This window comes from Symphalangus syndactylus, chromosome 10 (assembly GCF_028878055.3).
Source record: "Symphalangus syndactylus isolate Jambi chromosome 10, NHGRI_mSymSyn1-v2.1_pri, whole genome shotgun sequence".
Lineage (NCBI taxonomy): Eukaryota > Metazoa > Chordata > Mammalia > Primates > Hylobatidae > Symphalangus > Symphalangus syndactylus.
Genome location: NC_072432.2, coordinates 14860806 through 14881881, shown reverse-complemented (window position 1 = coordinate 14881881; position 21076 = coordinate 14860806). Strand labels below are relative to the sequence as shown.

The following is a 21076-nucleotide window of genomic DNA, read 5'->3' as shown; positions in this document are numbered from 1 at the left end:
TAAATAAGCCAGACTAAAACATATACATGCTGCATAGTTCCATTTCTATATTTTTTTAAGAAATACAAACTCATCTATAGTAGGGAAAGTGGATCACTGGTTGTCTGGGGATGGGTGGTGATTTGAGAAGGAAAGGCAGGAGGGCATGACGAAACTGTTCAGGGTGATTGATTTCATTTTTGTGATCATGCTGATGTTTTCACAACAGTATATGGTGGGTCAAACTTATTGAATTGTTCCCTTTAAATATATGTAGTTTGTAGTATGTCAGTTACACACTGATACTAAAAAAAAAAAAGCAAATTAAACAACTAAACATGTATACCAATCTAGGAACATTAGGAATTGACAGGAACAGCTCATACATTTGTGTAGCCCCAAAGGACATCATGATTTTCAAACTAGTAAAATGTTATCTGTTCATGACTTAAACCCCAACTCACAATACATTATACATTTCATTTGTTAATTCCAGGAATGTTGTAATACTTTAGGAATATTTTATTTAAAATACAAGTAGATTTAAAATTATTTTTAAAAGAATAAGCCTCAGTTAAATGAAAAAACTCACCTATTGGAAAGGCGGAGCCCTTGAATATAATCGGTAAAAAAGTGGCACTATTCTAGAGTTTAAGTCTATTTTATGTAAAGCATGGAATTTCATATCTAGAACACTAGCATTCTGTGAGCACAAATGAACTATAATTGCTGTTCAGTTTCATGCCTGCAACATAATAGAGAACTCACGGTAAAATATAAAACAAACAAACAAACAAAAAGCAGCATAATAGATAGAAAGGACTCTGTTCTTAATTTGCAGTGATACCCAACGATTGTGAATAAGCTCTGTCAACGCCATCTGCTCCACAAAGGAAAGTTGCTGATTATCGCATCTCTAAGTGGAGTCGGTTCTCTCCCACGACAGCAGAAGGTAAGACAGTGACAAGCATTTGAGGGGCTCTTGCTTGTTTTTATGATTGATGATTTTTCTATTGAAAGAACTGGTTTGTGAACTCACTGGTGCTGATGAGCAGAGGCACTGCTAAGGGCAGAAGCAGTCTGGGAGTGAAGCAAAAAAGAGAACAGAACTTTCTTCCCCTTGACTTCTCAGCTTCCTACACACAGCACTTCCAAACAAATGTTTCTACCAAGATCTAATTCATGTGATCACCTGTGTATACAGTGGCAGCTGCAAGTGATATTTTTATATTGTGTATCCCAGCACAATATACATGAGACCATTTAAGTAAACAGTATTTCATGTTGCCTATTTATTATTTTGGCAGTATCTAAGCTGGAAGAAATTAAAGAGCTCTCCAGGTAAAGTGATGTAACATTTTTACATTCTCAAATATAATTATATTAATGATGGATCACTGAAATTAATAGTTACAAAAAATGACAATAAAATTGTGAAATACAGTTGGGAAAGACATTAGTTATCCAGATTTGATCTAAGGAGTTATTGACATTGGGTGAGACACTCAAATTCATGGAACTGTACTTTCTGAATCTCTAATATCAGATTGAGGATGCCAAGGGTTCTGCAAAGAAAAATGCAGTTAGTTGCCTCTGCTTTAGGAAGGAATTGATTGATTATTACACTGTACAGAAACAAGGGCTTCTGCATATTTCATAGCTCCAATATAAATTCAGAGTTTCTTCCTTTTGTTTTGTACATCTTGGATTGAATCTTGAAATTGAATTAGATCTTGGAATGTCTGAAAAGCCAAGAAAAAAGAGGCCTTCCAAATATTCACAATGGTAGGGCAGGAGAATTTTTAGAGGTGGCAATCAGTTTTCTCCCATTTCCAGGAAAGTTTTACAAAGTATAAATTATAATTATGGGTCACCAGTTAATACTATCTCTCTGCCATAGTCTGATTCTTATACAGAGAGCAAAATTTGTTTTTCAATGTATATTATTTCTATTAACCTATTTTGAGATGAGTTGAAGGTAAAATTTTTACCTGTAGACTAAATAGAATATATCAATATTCTACAGACAGCAAATTGCCATCGTAAGTAATCTATTAATTTTGAAAGACTTCATTGTTCAAGGAATACATATGTATACTTATAAGCGATACACATTTATTGCAAAATTAGCTATCTTCACCTTCTTATGCAATTTTTCACAATGTATTTGTCCATTAAAGTATTTATGAAGAACATATTATATCTCATGAACCTTCCACAAAACAGTTTTGAGGTCTTGATCAAATTACTTAATTTTTCCTTCAGTTTCTACATTTATTTATTTTTTATTTTTTGGTACTGTCTCTCTCTGTCACCCAGGCTGGAGTGCAATGGCACTATCTCAGCTCATTACAAACTCCACCTCCCAGGTTCAAGTGATTCTCCTGCCTCAGCCTAGTAGATGGGATTACAGGTGCCTGACAGCATGCCTGGCTGATTTTTGTATTGTTAGTAGAGATGCAGTTTCACCATGTTGACCAGGCTGGTCTCCAACTCCTGACCTCAGGTGATCCACCCACCTTGGCCTCCCAAAGTGCTAGGATTATAGGGGTGAGCCACTGCACCAGGCCCACTTTATTCTTTTAAGGTCTTAAAATAAGGATAATAACAGCCCGTCTCAAAATGGTTTTCTAAATATTAACTGAATTAACCGAGGCAAAATACATAGATTGGTTCCCAGAATACAATATTACCAATATTTTTAGCTAACTTGCTTTGTACGTACCAAGAACTGTGGTAAGAATGGGCCAACCATGGTATAATTAGATTGATGTAGTTCGTTGCTTCTCAGAACTTAGAATTGAATATGAAAAATCAACACCAGTTATCGGGGGAATCAGCCCCCAGTATTTCAGTGTAGGTTCTTTCTATTTTCCCTAAGTGTTGACCAGCCTGAGAAATAAAGAGAAAGAGTACAAAGAGAGGAATTTTACAGCTGGGCCTCTGGGGGTGACATCACATATTGGTAGGACCATGATGACGACCCTGAGCTGCAAAACCAGCAAGTTTTTATTAGAGATTTTAAAAGGGGAGGGGGTGTACAAACAGGGAGTAAGTCACAAAGATCACATGCTCCAAAGGGTGATAAAGATCACAAGGCAAAGGCAAAATTAGAATTACTGATGAGGGTCTATGTCCTGCTGTGCATGTATTGTCTTGATAAACATCTTAACAGGAAATAGGGTTCAAGAGCAGAGAACCGGTCTGACTAGAATTTACCAGGCTGGAATTTCTTAATCCTAGTAAGCCTGAGGGTACTGCAGGAGACCAGGGCATATTTCAGTCCTTATCTCAACCACATAAGGCAGACACTCCCAGAGTGGCCATTAATAAACCTCCCCACAGGAATGCATTATTTCCCTAGGGTATTAATTATTAATACTCCTTGCTGGGAAAAGAATTCAGTGATATCTCTCCTACTCACATGTCCCTTTATAGGCTCTCTGCAAGAAGAAAAATATGGCTTTATTCTGCCCGACCCCACAGGCAGTCAGATCTTATGGTTATCTTCCCTTGTTCCCTGAAAATCGCTGTTATTCTGTTCTTTTTCAGGGTGCACTGATTTCATATTGTTCAAACACACATGTTTTACAATCAATTTGTACAATAGTGGTCCTGAGGTTACGTACATTCTCAGCTTATGAAGATAATGGGATTAAGAGATTAAAGTAAGGACAGACATAAGAAATTATAAGAGTATTATTAGGGAAGTGACAATTGTCCATGAAATCTTCACAATTTATGTTCAGAGACTGCAGTAAAGACAGGTGTAAGAAATTATAAAAGTATTAATTTTGGGAACTGATAAATGTCCATGAAATCTTCACAGTTTATGTTCTTCTGCCGCTGCTTCAGCTGGTCCCTCCGTTTGGGGTCCCTGACTTCCCACAACAAGTAGTTACACATTGTTAGTTATTGATTTAATAATAAATATTATTTGCATACAAACTATGTAAAAATGGAGGAAAGTATGAAAACATATCCACCACCAGTGTTGTTAAGATTAGAAGGGATGATGTTAGCAGGTCAGAGGAGAAAGTTAATGAGAAGTTGCATAGGTTTTCAATTTTGTGTAGATGCGTAAGGGGGACAGGTACAAAGATGCTCAGATATAGATCATAGATAATAAGGCATCACCTGCGCATGATACAAGTAGAAAATTCTGTAATTTACGGTAAGGAAAATCTGTGTTTCATTTGTATGAAAATGAAACATTTTATAGAGAATGCAGAGATTAATAATGATTTAATGTAATATCTAATTATGGCTATTGGAAGTCCTTCTAGTTTTAAGGTCATAGAATTTTAATATTATGAGGTGACCACAAGAAGTTTGAATAAAAATGTTTCAGTTAAAACTACAGTTTCTAAAACTTAATGGTGCAATTCCAGTGGATGACAGTGAGTAAGAGCTGAAGAAAGTTTCAAAAGACCAAAGAACGTATAGAACATTGTAACCAATAAAATCATTATTAATAAATGTTGATATTACCTTCTTTTTTGCATGAGGATTAGATGAAATCTACTGTAAGAAGTGGAGGGAGGAAATGGTAAGGTTGACTTAGGCAAATAGTTTGTTCAATCAAATGGTTATATTAAGCTGATACACTGTACATATACTAAATAAATATGTTTCCTGGCATAGTATAGAATGATTTCCCACATAACCAATGAAACTCCTATTTTCTTTGCTCATTAGTTTGTCCTGAGAGTAGTAATGGCATTTTGCAAGCTGTGCCTGGTTCGTTTTAATGTGATCTCCTGGCCAGTTTAGAAATATTGAACATATACTACTAAGAAAAAAAAAAAACTTTAGTTACCTACATGGACTGAGTGATTGTTTTTAATCACAATTAAGTGCACTTGTATGTATTTAGTTGTGAGATTGGCATGAACCCTGGTACTCAGACGTACTCTCAAAATACAGAGTGATGAGTCTTGGGAGAGCAATGTGAGAGACCACATTTTAAAGTATTAAATCAAATGCACACATGTTCATTTCCTTCTTATCTGGAGGTGGCATTCAGATTCCTAACTGCCGATACATATATGTTTTTTCACAGACAAGACATTTGGCTTCTTACTCAAGGGCTTACTTGGAAAGACTGTTGAGTTGGCAGCTATAGCCACTTTTCTGTTGTCAGAAATGAATAAAAATGCAAGGTCTAGGATGATTCTTAAAAACAAAACTTCCTTTTGTTCTTTCATTGCACACATATGGATCCTTGGAAAAAGAAATTATTTTCCTTCTGTCTCTAATTTAGCTTTTATGCATCCCTGGCCTGCATTAAGCTAGAAAAACAGGGATCTCGCATAAATGAGATTACATATGTGAAAGTACTTGGAAACTGCAAAACACCATATGATTCTAAGACATCCACAAGAATGTAAATATCATAGATTCTTTCATCTTTTTTATGAAACCATCACTAACTACCTTAAAATATAACATATCCTTCTTATAAATCTCATTATTATAACCTTGCAAGTCATTCCTTAAAACCTCACATAAATTTCACACCACCAAGAATATGCTCAAACTATATCATCACCATGGAAAACTTCCCTCCTTCCTTTGCTTTTGTAAAATATCTTTCACTTACTTAAAAATACTTATTGACAACCTATGTCTACAAGACACTATCATATGTCCTGAAATATAGAAATGAAAAGAGGAGAAATATTTCTCCCATAGAAAGCCAAGATTATTTTTCCTCCTCCATTTCTTCAAGACAGAAGAGGAAAGCCAGCAGGCTGGAAGATGGTGGGCTGGGAGACAGTGAGGTCAGATTAATTTACAAGAACCAGCAAGTTTCAGCACACGGTTAGCCTGCGTGCCAGGGAAAGGCGTGTGGATTTCATTTTAAATGTAATGGAAATCTACTGGGAGACATTCAGCAACAAAGAACAGTGACCTGATTTATGTTCTTTAAGATGATTCTGATTTTATTAGTACTGCATTTAGACTCAAGCAATAGGAATCTTCTGCCCTGATCCCCATCATTATAGAAAACTCTGCATAACACAGACACCCAAACAATAGATGTATTAAAGAAGACATGCCCTCCTCTGTCTCTAGGCACACATTGAGCAGTCCTGGCAGAGGACAAAGGTGACCACAAATACCTGCTCTTGAAGCAAACAAAAATGTTTAGACCCCAGGGAAATGCTTCTCCACATCTCTTAGGCTATGTCCTTAAAATTGGAGGGAGCTGAGTTTTAATGCCATAAAAGTTCATGAGTTCTGTCCTTGTCAAAGTTAAAAATATTCCTTCACCACTGCAGTATACAAGAACAACTTGAACAAGAGGCATAGTTAGGCAAGAGAGGAGACAAACATGTTTACCTGAGGAACCCATTCTCTCAGATGGCATGGATACAGTGGATTTTTGCACACTGAAATTATCATTGCACAGTAGTGTCCAGCATTCATTTTCTAACATCCATTTATTGTCCAATTCATGATTCTGGGAATACTTAACAAACGAAAACACTTATTATAATTGCACTGTAAGTCAAGGAATATTTTGCAATTTTAAATAAGAACAGCAAACTGTAGCTGCTGGATTAAATTCTGCCCATTTCCTGCTTATGTAAATAAGCTTTTTTTTTGGACCTAGCCACACAGTCAGTTGTTTATGTATTTTCTGTGCCTGTTTTTGTGCTGTGACAGCAGAGCTTAGTTGTTGCGACTGATACCCTGTGGACTGAAACCCCTAAAATATTTACTATCCAGATCCTTACAGTAAAATGTTTCCCTCGTCTGTGCATGCCTGAAGTGCAAAGCTGATTCTTCTAAATGCTTAGATATTTCTTAAGAGATGGTAAAAATAAATAAATAAGTAGCTGGCTGTGAGGGAGCACAAAGGTATTTTCCCAGGAAGAGTAGTAAATAATGATCATGTACAACTCATGCAACATTGGTAATAACAGCTTTATTCATAACATCCCCAAACTGGAAAGAACTCAATGTTCTTCATCAGCCCAATTGATAAGCACGTTGCAGTATTGTATTAGTCCGTTTTTATGCTGCTGATGAAGACATACCCAAGACTGAGCAATTTACAAAAGAAGGAGGTTTCACAGTTCCGTGTGACTGGGGAGGCCTCACAATCATGGTGGAAGGTGAAAGGCACTTCTCACATAGCAGCAGACAAGAGAAGGGTGAGAGCCGAATGAAAGGGGTTTCCCTTTATAAAACCATCAGCTCTCATGAGACTTATTCACTACCATGAGAACAGTATGGGGAAAATCACCCCCATGATTCAATTATCTCTCACTAGGTCCCTCCTATAACATGAGAGATTTATGGGAGCTACAATTCAAGATGAGATTTGGATGGGGACACAGCCAAACCATATCAAGTATATCCACAAAATAGAATCTTCTTCGGCAATAAAAAATAAATAAATTCCACATATACCCAACAGCATGCATGAATCTTTAAAATATTAGGCTGAATGATAACAAGCAAAATAATTATTGAAAGATTCCATTTATTTGAAATTCTGGAATAAGCAAATGACATTACATTGAATAAAGGAATCCAATAGTTGCCTGCAGCCAAAGGTCTAGGGAAAGGGGCTGACTACAAAGGGCCTAAATTGGGAAACTTCTTAACTTCTTTGGCCCAATTCAAAGACAAAGGAAGCTGATCTTTGGTGATTGGACTGGTTTTATATACAGTATATCTAAGCCTAAAAGGGAAGCATACATGAATTTTGCAAGCATCTGTCTCCTTTTCTGGCAAGCATTAAAAACTGTTTGATTTATTGGGGCCTCTTGTACTATCTTCAGTGGAAAAAGAGTAAGAATAAACATGCAGATGACGGGGCCTGGAGCTATAAACACTGTGATGGATGTCAGCAATGACACCCCAATTTTTCTTGAGGACAGTGTACCTATCTCCCACCTGTGGGGACTAGGGTCTATTGACTGCCCTAGCATGCTGCTCACTGAGAATCTCCCTGAGCCTTAGAGCACTGCCTCATCCAAGGTTGTGTCCTCTTCCAGAGGGCCACACTTGGGCAATGGCCAGCTGATGAAGGAACACAAAGTCTGGGATCCCTTGCCTTGCTTTGGAATTCCAGCTCTGGAGGACCAATTTCGTTGCATTTTGAACATCTATACTTTTACCTCCACTCAAAAAGTTCACTTCTATCACAGTGAAACAACGTTCAAAAATGCATTAAACCACAAAGTCAAAGAGAATGAGAAATGACAGCAAGAAATGCGCACAAGATGGTGGAAACTGTGAACTCAGTGGATGACTGGAACCTGACTTAGAAAGAGTGAGGAAAGGGGAATCAACAAGAGACTCCAAGAGATTAAGTCAAGAGATCAAGCAAGCTGATGTGTATCCAAGAACCTCAGAGGCCCACAAGTTGGAATGCAATTGCCATTGATGGCTAAAATGTGAATTGGGGCTGAAAGTGCAAGGATTAGTTAGAAAACTTTAGGAGAAACGATTAGTGTGTAAGATATCTTTTCCTACCCTGTCAACAAGAATACTATTCTGTTCATCCCAAAAGAGGACTAAATATTTAATCTATGTAGCCGTTTAACAACAGAGGCTCTGGATTTGGACCACTAGCAATGGTTGAAAGTGGAAGTGCTATATTATGAACTGTGAGACCACCCACAACCCCCTTCTGTTCTTGACCATCTGAGCTCTCTATCAGCATTTCAGTGCCTCATTCTTAAAGATGGAAATGTAAATTTGATAAAGTACTTAAAAAATAAAACATACATAAAAAGAGAATATGGAGAAACCAAAGACAATTCACAGAGGAAATTTTCAAAATAAGTACAATAAATTGTTTTATCACATTAAAATATTAACATCTAAAAAAGTAAACTACACAAACAAAATTTAGAGAACAGGATAAAACCATTAAAAATTAAAATAACACTGCAGAAATTGAAAAATGATTCAGAAATATAGTTAGAAGACAAATTAAAGAAGATCTCACAGAAAGTAGACCAAAAGTCAAGAAGTATTCCAAGAGATACAAAATCTTAATAAGCTCTTTGAAAAGAAGGAACATAAAATGTGAAAGAAAGAATATCCTTCAGAAATAATTCAAACACTTCAGAAGGTCTTTGGCTCCACATAGGATATGAAAAAATACAAGAGAATATTACTCTAACACTAACTACAAGAATAAAACTAGATGATCTACAAAATCATAACTTTTCTTGAACCTAGCTGAGGTCTAAAGTAATTCAGAAAAAATTAATTCCAACAAGGAACAAGTCTCTTCCAGGATAAACAGATCGCTAAAATGGTTTTACCTGTGGTAGAACAAAAAGAGGAAAAGTGGCAACTATGCAAATGATATCTATTGGAAAAGGTGGACAATGCAGGAAATTCCAGCAGAGAAATGAAAACTAAGAAAGTATCAAATGGAATAACAGGTGATTTAAAAAAAATGACAAAAGTTGTGAGGCTTTTCTTTAGATTTAGCAATACCACTAGACAAAACCATGAAGAAAAAGGTCAAACAGAAACACAAACCAAAAAATATGGTGGAAAAACCACAGCTACCAAGAATGATGGGACAACAGCCAATGGTCTAATGAGAACATAATTGTAGTAGATGCAGAAGAAGAGGCTGAGGAGTGGGTGGATAATGGAAGTAACACTTGAAGAGATAATGGCCAAAATTTTTCCAAAATTAAGCAAATCCCTCAACTCCTGGATCTAAAAAAATTCAGAATGCCCAAAGCATGATAAAGACAAAAATATATATTGTCGCCAAAGTCCTAAAAAATGAAAGACAAAAAGAAAATCTTGAATAACTGAAAGGAAAAGAAAGACAGGGAGAGAGAGGAAGGGGAAGAGGGAAGGGAGAGGCAGAAAGGAAAAAAAGGAAGAGAGGGGAGGAGGAAGGAAGGAAGAATTATTTACAGAGAGAAAAATATAAGAATTATACCATACTCTTGTTAGAAAATATACAAGCCAGAGAAAAATGAGTAATTAGTTCAAACTGTTGAATAAGAAAAAAAAAACACAGACAGCTTATAATTCTATATTGGGCAAGGGGGATGAAGTATCTTTCAAGTGTCAAGGCAAAAAATATTTTTCAAAAAAAAAAGGAAACTTGAGAAAATTTTGGGAGGAGCAGTTTTGCTTCAATAAATAAGATTGCTTACATCTGGCTGTAAAGCAGCCCCTACCTATTTTAACGAATAATGTTTGTTTGGATATAGCCTTACCCAGTCATTTATTAATTATCTGTGCCTGCGTTCACCCATAACATAAGAGTTGAGTAGTGACAGAGACATTATGGCTCAAAAAGCCAAAAATATTTTTCTGTCTGGCCTTTTACGGAAAATAAGCAAGCTGACTCTTGACTTGAAGCATAATAGTAACAAGTTATAATAGCACTAAATATTTATCAAAGTAAAATGTGTAAAAATTGTAGTACAAAGAATGGAAAGGCTGAATTGGGAGGATCACGTTGGAAGGTTCCTATATGAGACATTAGGTGGTATACCTATTAATAAGAAGTAGACTGTGATGAAGACATATTGTAAATGCTAAATAAATTACTAAAATAACTAAGGTTATAGTTATAACTAATTAAGTCAATAAAGATGAATTAAAATACAAAAAATAGGTAATATTGTAAAAATAGGCAGAGAGAAAAAGAACAAAGAACAGATGGAATAAATAGCAGCAAGATGGTAGATTTAGATCCAATTATCTTGCTAATTATATTAACTAGGAAGAATTGAAACAGCCGCATTAAAAGACAGGCATACTGGATTTGGGGCAGAAATGCAAGACTAAACTCTATGCTGTCTTTAAGAAACATACATTAAATATCAGATATAGATAACACAAAAAAACAAAATATTTAAAAAGATATATAATGTAAACAATAATGTAAAATACCTGGAGTGGCTAAATTAATATCAGACAAAATACATTAAAACAAGGGATATTAACGGGGTTAAAGAGGGACATCTTTTGATAAATAAAGCATCAATTCACCTAGAAGACATAATCCTAAATGTGTATTCATCAAACTACAAACTTTTAAAATACCTAAATTAAAAACTGATAAAACTGAAAAGAAAAATAGAGAAATTAATTATTATAGTTGGGATTTCAATACTTTTCTTCCTCTAATCATTAAAAAAATAGAAAAAAGATCAAAAAGGATATAGAATACCTGAAAAACACTAGTAACTATCTTTACTTATTGATATTTAAGGTACAGTCCAGGCAACAACAGCACAATATGTATTTTTTTTAAGTATACATAGAACACTTGCCAAGCTACACTCTATTCTTGTAATAAATAATCCTCATGCTAATGTAAAAGAAATAAAGTTATACAGTACATTCTCTGATCACAATGGACTTAAACTGGAAATTAGTTATTGAAGGACCTTGGAAAATTTTTCAAATATCTATAAATCAAACAAGAGACTTCTAAATAACAAATGTGTCAAAGAAGAAGTCACAAAAACATTAGAAAACACTTTGTTTAGAAATGGAATCTCAACTTATCAAAATCTATGGGACAAAAGTAAAGGTGTCCCTAAAGTGCAGTTTATTGAATTAAAGGACTACATTTTAAATAAAAAAGTTTTCAAATCAGTTATCTAATTTTACCCCTTAAGATAATAGAGAAAGGGGAGGAGCCAAGATGGCTGAATAGGAACAGCTCTGCTCTACAGCTCCCAGCGTGAGCGACGCAGAAGACAGGTGATTTCTGCATTTCTAACTGAGGTACTGGGTTCATCTCACTGGGAAGTGCCAGACAGTAGGTGCAGGACAGTGGGTGCAGTGCACCATGTGCGAGCTGAAGCAGGGTGAGGCATCGTCTCACCCAGGAAGCACAAGGGGTCAGGGAATTCCCTTTCCTAGTCAAAGAAAGGGGTGACAGACAGCACCTGGAAAATCGGGTCACTCCCACCCTAATACTGCACTTTTCCAACGGGCTTAAAAAACGGCACACCAAGAGATTATATCCCGCACCTGGCTCCATGGGTCCTATGCCCATGGAGTCTTGCTCATTGCTAGCACAGCAGTCCGAGATCAAACTGCAAGGTGGCAGCAAGGCTGGGGGAGGGGCACCCGCCACTGCAGATTTAGTTATTTGATTAGGTAAACAAAGCAGCCAGGAAGCTCAAACTGGGTGGAGCCCACCACAGCTCAAGGAGGCTTGCCTGCCTCTGTAGGCTCCACCTCTGGGGGCAGGGCACAGACAAACAAAAAGACAGCAGTAACCTCTGCAGACTTAAACGTCCCTCTCTGACAGCTTTGAAGAGAGTAGTGGTTCTCCCAGCATGCAGCTTGAGACCTGAGAATGGGCAGACTGCCTCCTCATGTGGGTCCCTGACCCCGAGTAGCCTAACTGGGAGGCACCCCCCAGTAGGGGTGGACTGACACCTCACACGGCCTGGTACTCCTCTGAGACAAAACTTCCAGAGGAATGATCAGGCAGCAACATTTGCGGTTCACTAATATCCGCCGTTCTGCAGCCACCGCTGCTGATACCCAGGCAAACAGGGTCTGGAGTGGACCTCTAGCAAACTCCAACACACCTGCAGCTGAGGGTCCTGTCTGTTAGAAGGAAAACTAACAAAAAGAAAGGACACCCACACCAAAAACCCATCTGTATGTCACCATCATCAAAGACCAAAGGTAGATAAAACCACAAAGATGGGAAAAAAACAGAGCAGAAAAACTGGAAACTCTAAAAATCAGAGCGCCTCTCCTCCTCCAAAGGGATGCAGCTCCTCACCAGCAATGGAACAAAGCTGGATGGAGAATGACTTTGATGAGTTGAGAGAAGAAGGCTTCAGATGATCAAACTACTCCAAACTACAGGAGGAAATTCAAACCAATGGCAAAGAAGTTAAAAGCTTTGAAAAAAAAATTAGACGAATGGATAACTAGAATAACCAATGCAGAGAAGTCCTTAAAGGACCTGATGGAGCTAAAAACCAAGGCACGAGAGCTATGTGACAAATGCAGAAGCCTCAGTAGCCAATGCGGTCAACTAGAAGAAAGGCTATCAGTGATGGAAGATGAAATGAATGAAAGGAAGCGAGAAGAGAAGTTTAGAGAAAAAAGAATAAAAAGAAACGAACAAAGCCTCCAAGAAATATGGGACTATGTGAAAAGACCAAATCTACGTCTGATTGGTGTACCTGAAAGTGACAGGGAGAATGGAACCAAGTTGGAAAACACTGCAGGATATTATCCAGGAGAACTTCCCCAATCTAGCAAGGCAGGCCAACATTCAAATTCAGGAAATACAGAGAACGCCACAAAGATACTCCTCGAGAAGAGCAACACCAAGACACATAATTGTCAGATTCACCAAAGTTGAAATGAAGGAAAAAATGTTAAGGGCAGCCAGAGAGAAAGGTCGGGTTACCCACAAAGGGAAGCCGATCAGACTAACAGCTGATCTCTTGGCAGAAACTCTACAAGCCAGAAGAGAGTGGGGACCCATATTCAACATTCTTAAAGAAAAGAATTTTCAACCCAGAATTTCATATCCAGCCAAACTAAGCTTCATAAGTGAAGGAGAAATAAAATACTTTACAGACAAGCAAATGCTGAGAGATTTTGTCACCACCAGGCCTGCCCTAAAAGAGCCCCTGAAGGAAGCACTAAACATGGAAAGGAACAACCGGTACTAGCCACTGCAAAAGCATGCCAAATTGTAAAGACTATCAAGGCTAGGAAGAAACTGCATCAACTAAAGAGCAAAATAACCAGCTAACATCATAATGACAGGATCAAATTCACACATAACAATATTAACCTTAAATGTAAATGGGCTAAATGCTCCAATCAAAAGACACAGACTAGCAAATTGGATAAAGAGTCAAGACCCATCAGTGTGCTGTATTCAGGAAACCCATCTCCCATGCAGAGACACACATAGGCTCAAAATAAAGGGATGGAGGAAGAGCTACCAAGCAAATGGAAAACAAAAAAAAGGCAGGGGTTGCAATCCTAGTCTCTGATAATACAGACTTTAAACCAACAAAGATCAAAAGAGACAAAGAAGGCCATTACATAGTAGTAAAGGGATCAATTCAACAAGAAGAGCTAACTATCCTAAATATATATGCACCCAATACAGGAGCAACAGATTCATAAAGCAAGTCCTTAGTGACCTACAAAGAGACTTAGACTCCCACACAATAATAATGGGAGACTTTAACACCCCACTGTCAACATTAAACAGATCAACGAGACAGAAAGTTAACAAGGATACCCAGGAATTGAACTCAGCTCTGCACCAAGTGGACCTAATAGACATCTACAGAACTCTCCACCCCAAATCAACAGAATATACATTCTTGTCAGCACCCCATGACACCTACACCAAAATTCACCACATAGTTGGAAGTAAAGCACTCCTCAGCAAATGTAAAAGAACAGAAATTACAAGAAAATCTCTCTCAGACCACAGTGCAATCAAACTAGAACTCAGGATTAAGAAACTCACTCAAAACCACTCAACTACATGGAAACTGAACAATCTGCTCCTGAATGACTACTGGGTAAATAATGAAATGAAGGCAGAAATAAAGATGTTCTTTGAAACCAACTAGAACAAAGACACAACATACCAGAATCTCTGGGACACATTCAAAGCAGTGTGTAGAGGGAAATTTATAGCACTAAATGCCCACAAGAGAAAGCAGGAAAGATCTAAAATTGACACCCTAACATCACAATTAAAAGAACTAGAAAAGCAAGAGCAAACAGATTCAAAAGCTAGCAGAAGGCAAGAAATAACTAAGATCAGAGCAGAACTGAAGGAAATAGAGACACAAAAAACCCTTCAAAAAATGAATGAATCCAGGAGTTGGTTTTTTGAAAAGATCAACAAAATTGATAGACTGCTAGCAAGACTAATAAAGAAGAGAGAAGAATAAAATAGACGCAATAAAAAATGATAAAGGGGATATGACCACCGATCTCACAGAAATACAAACTACCATCAGAGAATACTATAAACACCTCTACGCAAATGAACTAGAAAATCTAGAAGAAATGGATAAATTCCTCGACACATACATCCTCCCAAGACTAAACCAGGAAGAAGTTGAATCTCTGAATAGACCAATAACAGGCTCTGAAATTGAGGCAATAATCAATTGCTTACCAACCAAAAAAAGTCCAGGACCAGATGGATTCACAGCCAAATTCTACCAGAGGTACAAGGAGGAACTGGTACCATTCCTTCTGAAACTATTCCAATCAATAGAAAAAGAGGGAATCCTCCTTAACTCATTTTATGAGGCCAGCATCATCCTGATTCCAAAGCCTGGCAGAGACACAACCAAAAAAGAGAATGTCAGACCAATATCCTTGATGAACATCGATGCAAAAATCCTCAATAAAATACTGGCAAACCGAATCCAGCAGCACATCAAAAAGCTTATCCACCACGATCAAGTGGGCTTCATCCCTGGGATGCTCGTTTGACATACACAAATCAATAAATGTAATCAAGCATATAAACAGAACCAAAGACAAAAACCACATGATTATCTCAATAGATGCAGAAAAGGCCTTTGACGAAATTCAACAACCCTTCATGCTAAAAACTCTCAATAAGTTGGGTATTGATGGGATGTATCTCAAAATAATAAGAACTATATATGACAAACCCACAGCCAATATCATACTGAATAGGCAAAAACTGGAAGCATTCCCTTTGAAAACAGGCACAAGACAGGGATGCCCTCTCTCACCACTCCTATTCAACATAGTGTTGGAAGTTCTGGCCAGAGCAATCAGGCAGGAGAAGGAAATAAAGGGTATTCAATTGGGAAAAGAGGAAGTCAAATTGTCCCTGTTTGCAGATGACATGATTGTATATCTAGAAAACCCCATTGTCTCAGCCCAAAATCTCCTTAAGCTGATAAGCAACTTCAGCAATGTCTCAGGATAAAAAATCAATGTACAAAAATCACAAGCATTCTTATACACCAATAACAGACAAACAGAGAGCCAAATCATGAGTGAACTCCCATTCACAATTGCTTCAAAGAGAATAAAATACCCAGGAATCCAAATTGCAAGGGACGTGAAGGACCTCTTCAAGGAGAACTAGAAACTACTGTTCAATGAAATAAAAGAGGATACAAACAAATGGAAGAACATTCCATGCTCATGGGTAGGAAGAATCAATATCGTGAAAATGGCCATACTGCCCAAGGTAATTTATAGATTCAATGCCATCCCCGTTAAGCTACCAAAGACTTTCTTCACAGAATTGGAAAAAACTCCTTTAAAGTTCATATGGAACCAAAAAAGAGCCTGCATCGCCAAGTCAATCCTAAGCCCAAAGAACAAAGCTGGAGGCATCACGCTACCTGACTTCAAATTATACCACAAGGCTACAGTAACCAAAATAGCATGGTACTGGTACCAAAACAGAAATATAGACCAATGGAACAGAACAGAGCCCTCAGATATAATGCCGCATATCTACAACTATCTGATCTTTGACAAACCTGACAAAAACAAGCAATGGGGAAAGGATTCCCTATTTAAGAAATGGTGCTGGGAAAACTGGCTAGCCATATGTAGAAAGCTGAAACTGGATCCCTTCCTTACACCTTATACAAAAATTAATTCAAGTTGGATTAAAGACTTAAATATTAGACCTAAAACCGTAAAAACCCTAGAAGAAAACCTAGGCAATACCATTCAGGACATAGGCATGGGCAAGGACTTCATGTCTAAAACACCAAAAGCAATGGCAACATGCCGAAATTGACAAATGGGATCTAATTAAACTAAAGAGCTTCTGCACAGCTAAAGAAACTACCATCAGAGTGAACAGGGAACCTACAGAATGGGAGAAAATTTTTGCAATCTACTCATCTGACAAAGGGCTAATATCCAGAATCTACAATGAACTCCAACAAATTTACAAGAAAAAAACAAACAACCCCATCAAAAAGTGGGCAAAGGATATGAGCAGACACTTCTCAAAAGAAGACATTTATGCAGCCAGAAAACACATGAAAAAATGCTCATCATCACTGGCCATCAGAGAAATGCAAATCAAAACCACAATGAGATACCATCTCACACCAGTTAGAATGGCCATCATTAAAAAGTCAGGAAACAACAGGTGCTGGAGAGGATGTGGAGAAATAGGAACACTTTTACACTGTTGGTGGGACTGTAAACTAGTTCAACCATTGTGGAAGTCAGTGTGGTGATTCCTCAGGGATCTAGAACTAGAAATACCATTGGACCCAGCCATCCCATTACTGGGTATATACCCAAAGGACTATAAATCATGCTGCTATAAAGACACATGCACATGTATGTTTATTGTGGCACTATTCACAATAGCAAAGACTTGGAACCAACCTAAATGTCCAACAGCGATAGACTGGATTAAGAAAATGTGGCACATATACACCATGGAATACTATGCAGCCATAAAAAGTGATGAGTTCATGTCCTTTGTAGGGACATGGATGAAACTGGAAACCATCATTCTCAGTAAACTATCGCAAGGACAGAAAACCAAACACCGCATGTTCTCACTCATAGGTGGGAATTGAACATTGAGAACACATGGACACAGGAAGGGGAACGTCACACACTGGGGACTGTTGTGGGGTGGGGGGAGGGGGGAGGGCTAGCATTAGGAGATATACCTAATGCTAAATGACGAGTTAATGGGTGCAGCATGCCAACATGGCACATGTATACATATGTAACAAACCTGAACGTTGTGCACATGTACCCTAAAACTTAAAGTATAATAATAATAAAATTTTAAAAAGATAATAAAGAAGAGTAAATTAAGCCCAAAGTGAGCAGAAGGAAGAAAATAAAGATAAATGAAAATCAATGACTATAAACAGAAAAACAATAGAGAAAATTAATAAATCATACCAAAATCTCATTTAAAATAAACAATGAAATTGATAAGCTTATAGCCAGACTGATCAATAGAGAAGACAGAAGACAAAAATAACTAATATCGGAAATTAAAGAAGGAACTTCAGTCAGATCCTGTAGACATCAAAAGGATAATAAGAAAATCTTATGAACAACTTGATGGATGAATGTAGAAGCCATCCATACCCCAACAAAACTGGGCCATGGTCTCCTTCTATTTTCCCACAGCACCTGTACTTAGACCTTATCCTTCAGATCCTCCTGAATTCCTTGTATATTGTTTTGTCATTTCCTAGGACATGTGGTTGACCTTATAGTCAAAGCTGGTTCACAATCACATGCACATTTCATCTGTTTGAGGAAGTGGCATAGATGGTGAATACATCATTTCTATTCATATTGCATTAACGAGAATTTAACCATGTAGCCACCCTCCAGCTGGGAATCATAGTCTTTATCTGGGTGGCCATGTGCCCTGCTAAAGTTGATGCAATGCCAAGGAGTTCATTACTAAATGTAAAAGAGAAACTAGAGGTTGAATGCAATTAACAATCTCTGTCATAGCCCTTCATGAATATTCCTCTGGTTAACATATTTCAAGGCATCATGCCCTTGAGAAAGTCTTCTTTAACCCAGTAAGCTTGGGTTATGTGACTCTTCTCTATATTCCCATAGCATCCTATACTTATAAATGTTGCTAACACCTGCTATAGTATTTATGCGTCAGTATCTTCTTCTACACTCTAGCATCTGGTAGGTTTACAAACATTTACAGTTGAATATATGTATGACTTGATAAATAATTGATGAGCCTCCTTTCATTTCAGCTGAAGTTTAATAGGTGTTTACCATTCTCACTCTTTTTTTTTTTTTGCTTTTACTTTTTTTTTCACTTTCCCTCCCTCCTTTCTATAATATTAACCCTCCCTGCACTTACATAGAACTCAAATGAATGTTAAGACTTATAGGTAAATATTTGTTAATATTAATCATGGTCAAGTGTTAAATAGTGCAATATTGGAGAAAATAAGGTAGAAATAAAGGGAGCTTGAAGTATAAAAACAATTCCACAGAGAATGCATTTAGAATTATTGGAATGATATCAGAGAGCAATTTAGGCAAAGGAAATTCTCAAAATATGAATATGTTAATTAAGCAATTACTACATTTTTTTCTATTTCTCATTAAGCATTTATGGAATAACTATTACATGCAAATATGTAGGCTATACAATATATTCAGAGACCCTATTTCATTTTTCTATATATGAAGAATCTACCTCTAAGATTTTATTAGAAGTTTAGAGAAATTAACATAAAGAGAAAAATACTCAAAAGTTGAAATGATTAATCTTCAACTGGAAATTTATGAATATCAGGTGATTTCTTATTCAAAAGCATGTCTATATTTTGGCATCAACAATAAATCAGCATTTTCAAATTGTACCAATTGTTTTACGGCTCTTGAAGCAACTGCAAAGGACACCATTGACAGGCTTTCAAATATATCCCAGACCAAAACAATAAAAATAAATAGAAGAAAACAATATAATCTATCTGACATTTCCATGAAAATTGAATGCTCTTCTTCTACAAACAGAGAAGAGCAGTTTTATTATTGAATGCCAAGGATCACGTATCCATAAAATACCAAGAGATTTTGCATGTCACTCAATCACACAGCTGACAGCCTTCAAGAAGAACTGCTTCTCAGTGAGATGGAATGCTTTAATGAGCTAATTAGTTAGCTCATGAAGGTGATTCTGTGACATTACTTATAGAATTGCTCCCAAATGTACTTATTCTTGCTGTTATTTTACAATAAATCATCTTACCTTATGACTCTAACTCTAATATTTACTTTAGAAATGGAAATTCTATTAAACAGCATTTTTTCCCTGTTTGGCAGGCTATTGATTTTTATGTTGCAGTGATTTTAATTATTTCACTCTGAATTATTTCTTTCTATTTAGTGGAATATAATTAGCTTTACCATTAGTGCAAAAAGTTCTAGTCTATAGATCATCTCTGATAATAGATCAAAGTAGAAATAAACCCAGTCCTGATCATCATGACTGTAAGCTTCCTCGTCTCTTTTTTAGGCTTTAACATTCACTATACTCTTATGGACATGGAGGATGGGAACCATTGCTTTGTTTACTCTGTAACTTCTTAATTATATCACAAAAGACTCGGCACATAAGCAGTATCCAGAAAAGCAAGTCGACTAAATAAAAATTAATGCATGATTGTCTATAGCCTTTGACATACTAGGACCAGTCAAGATATGTGTGGAGGGTAATGAAGAATGGGCAAATACCAGAGAAAAGACATCTGAGTGTCCACAACAAAGAAGCTGGAGGCAGGGGCCTAGATTCCTTTTATTTTATTTTATTATTTTATTTTATTATTTTATTTTATTTTATTTTTGAGATGGAGTCTTGCTCTTTCACCCGGACTGTAGTACAGTGGCGCGATCTCGGCTCACTGCAACCTCTGCCTCCTGAGTTTAAGCGATTCTCCTGCATCAGCCTCTCATGTAGCTGGGATTACATGCTTGCACCACCATGCCCAGCTAATTTTTAGTAGAGATGCGGTTTCTCCATGTTGTTCAGGCTGGTCTGGAACCCCTGACCTCAAGTGATGAGAATAGAGTTGAGTAAGAAGGGAATATTGCATGCTAAGGCAATTGCTTTAAATGGAGTTTTCATGTCTGGTACATTGTATGGTAGAGAGAGTGTGTGCTGTTTAGCTGGGCTCCTGGCTTGATGGGCCACTACCTTTAACTCATGACTTGCTTCTCATCCACCTTGAATTTTCTAGCAGAACAATCATTAATTGGTCTTCAAGTCTGTGTTGTCAATCCTGTTTTCCCTGGTTGAGGATGCTACCTTTTCTTACAAGGACTAAGTGCTTCTCCATGGACTTAAAGTCTTAGTTGGTTTTAAGACAAAGCTTTAGCAACTTCTCTTCAGCAACATCACTCCCAATCTCTGTAGATTTCTACACCTTCATACATCATTCTATCCACATATATATATATATCCATTATTATACTTTTCCACTCTACATTACATTTATTCACCAATGTATTTGTTACTACTGCTGACTAGTAAGCTCCTTAATGTCTGGGAACACATTTCAAGGCTTGTGCCCTTGAGGAAGTCTTCTCCAACCCATTA

The 21076-nt window shown here is 37.1% G+C and overlaps 1 long non-coding RNA gene across 1 annotated transcript in view; it reads left to right on the top strand.

The window, feature by feature from the left end:
- Positions 1–20152, top strand: part of LOC129491870 (uncharacterized) — a 50180-nt gene extending 30028 nt beyond the window's left edge. Inside the window, exons 3-4 of the long non-coding RNA XR_008660647.2 lie at positions 821–931; positions 19997–20152. This is a non-coding gene — a long non-coding RNA (uncharacterized lncRNA). The remainder of the gene's footprint in view (positions 1–820; positions 932–19996) is intronic.
- Positions 20153–21076: the final 924 nt, after the last annotated feature.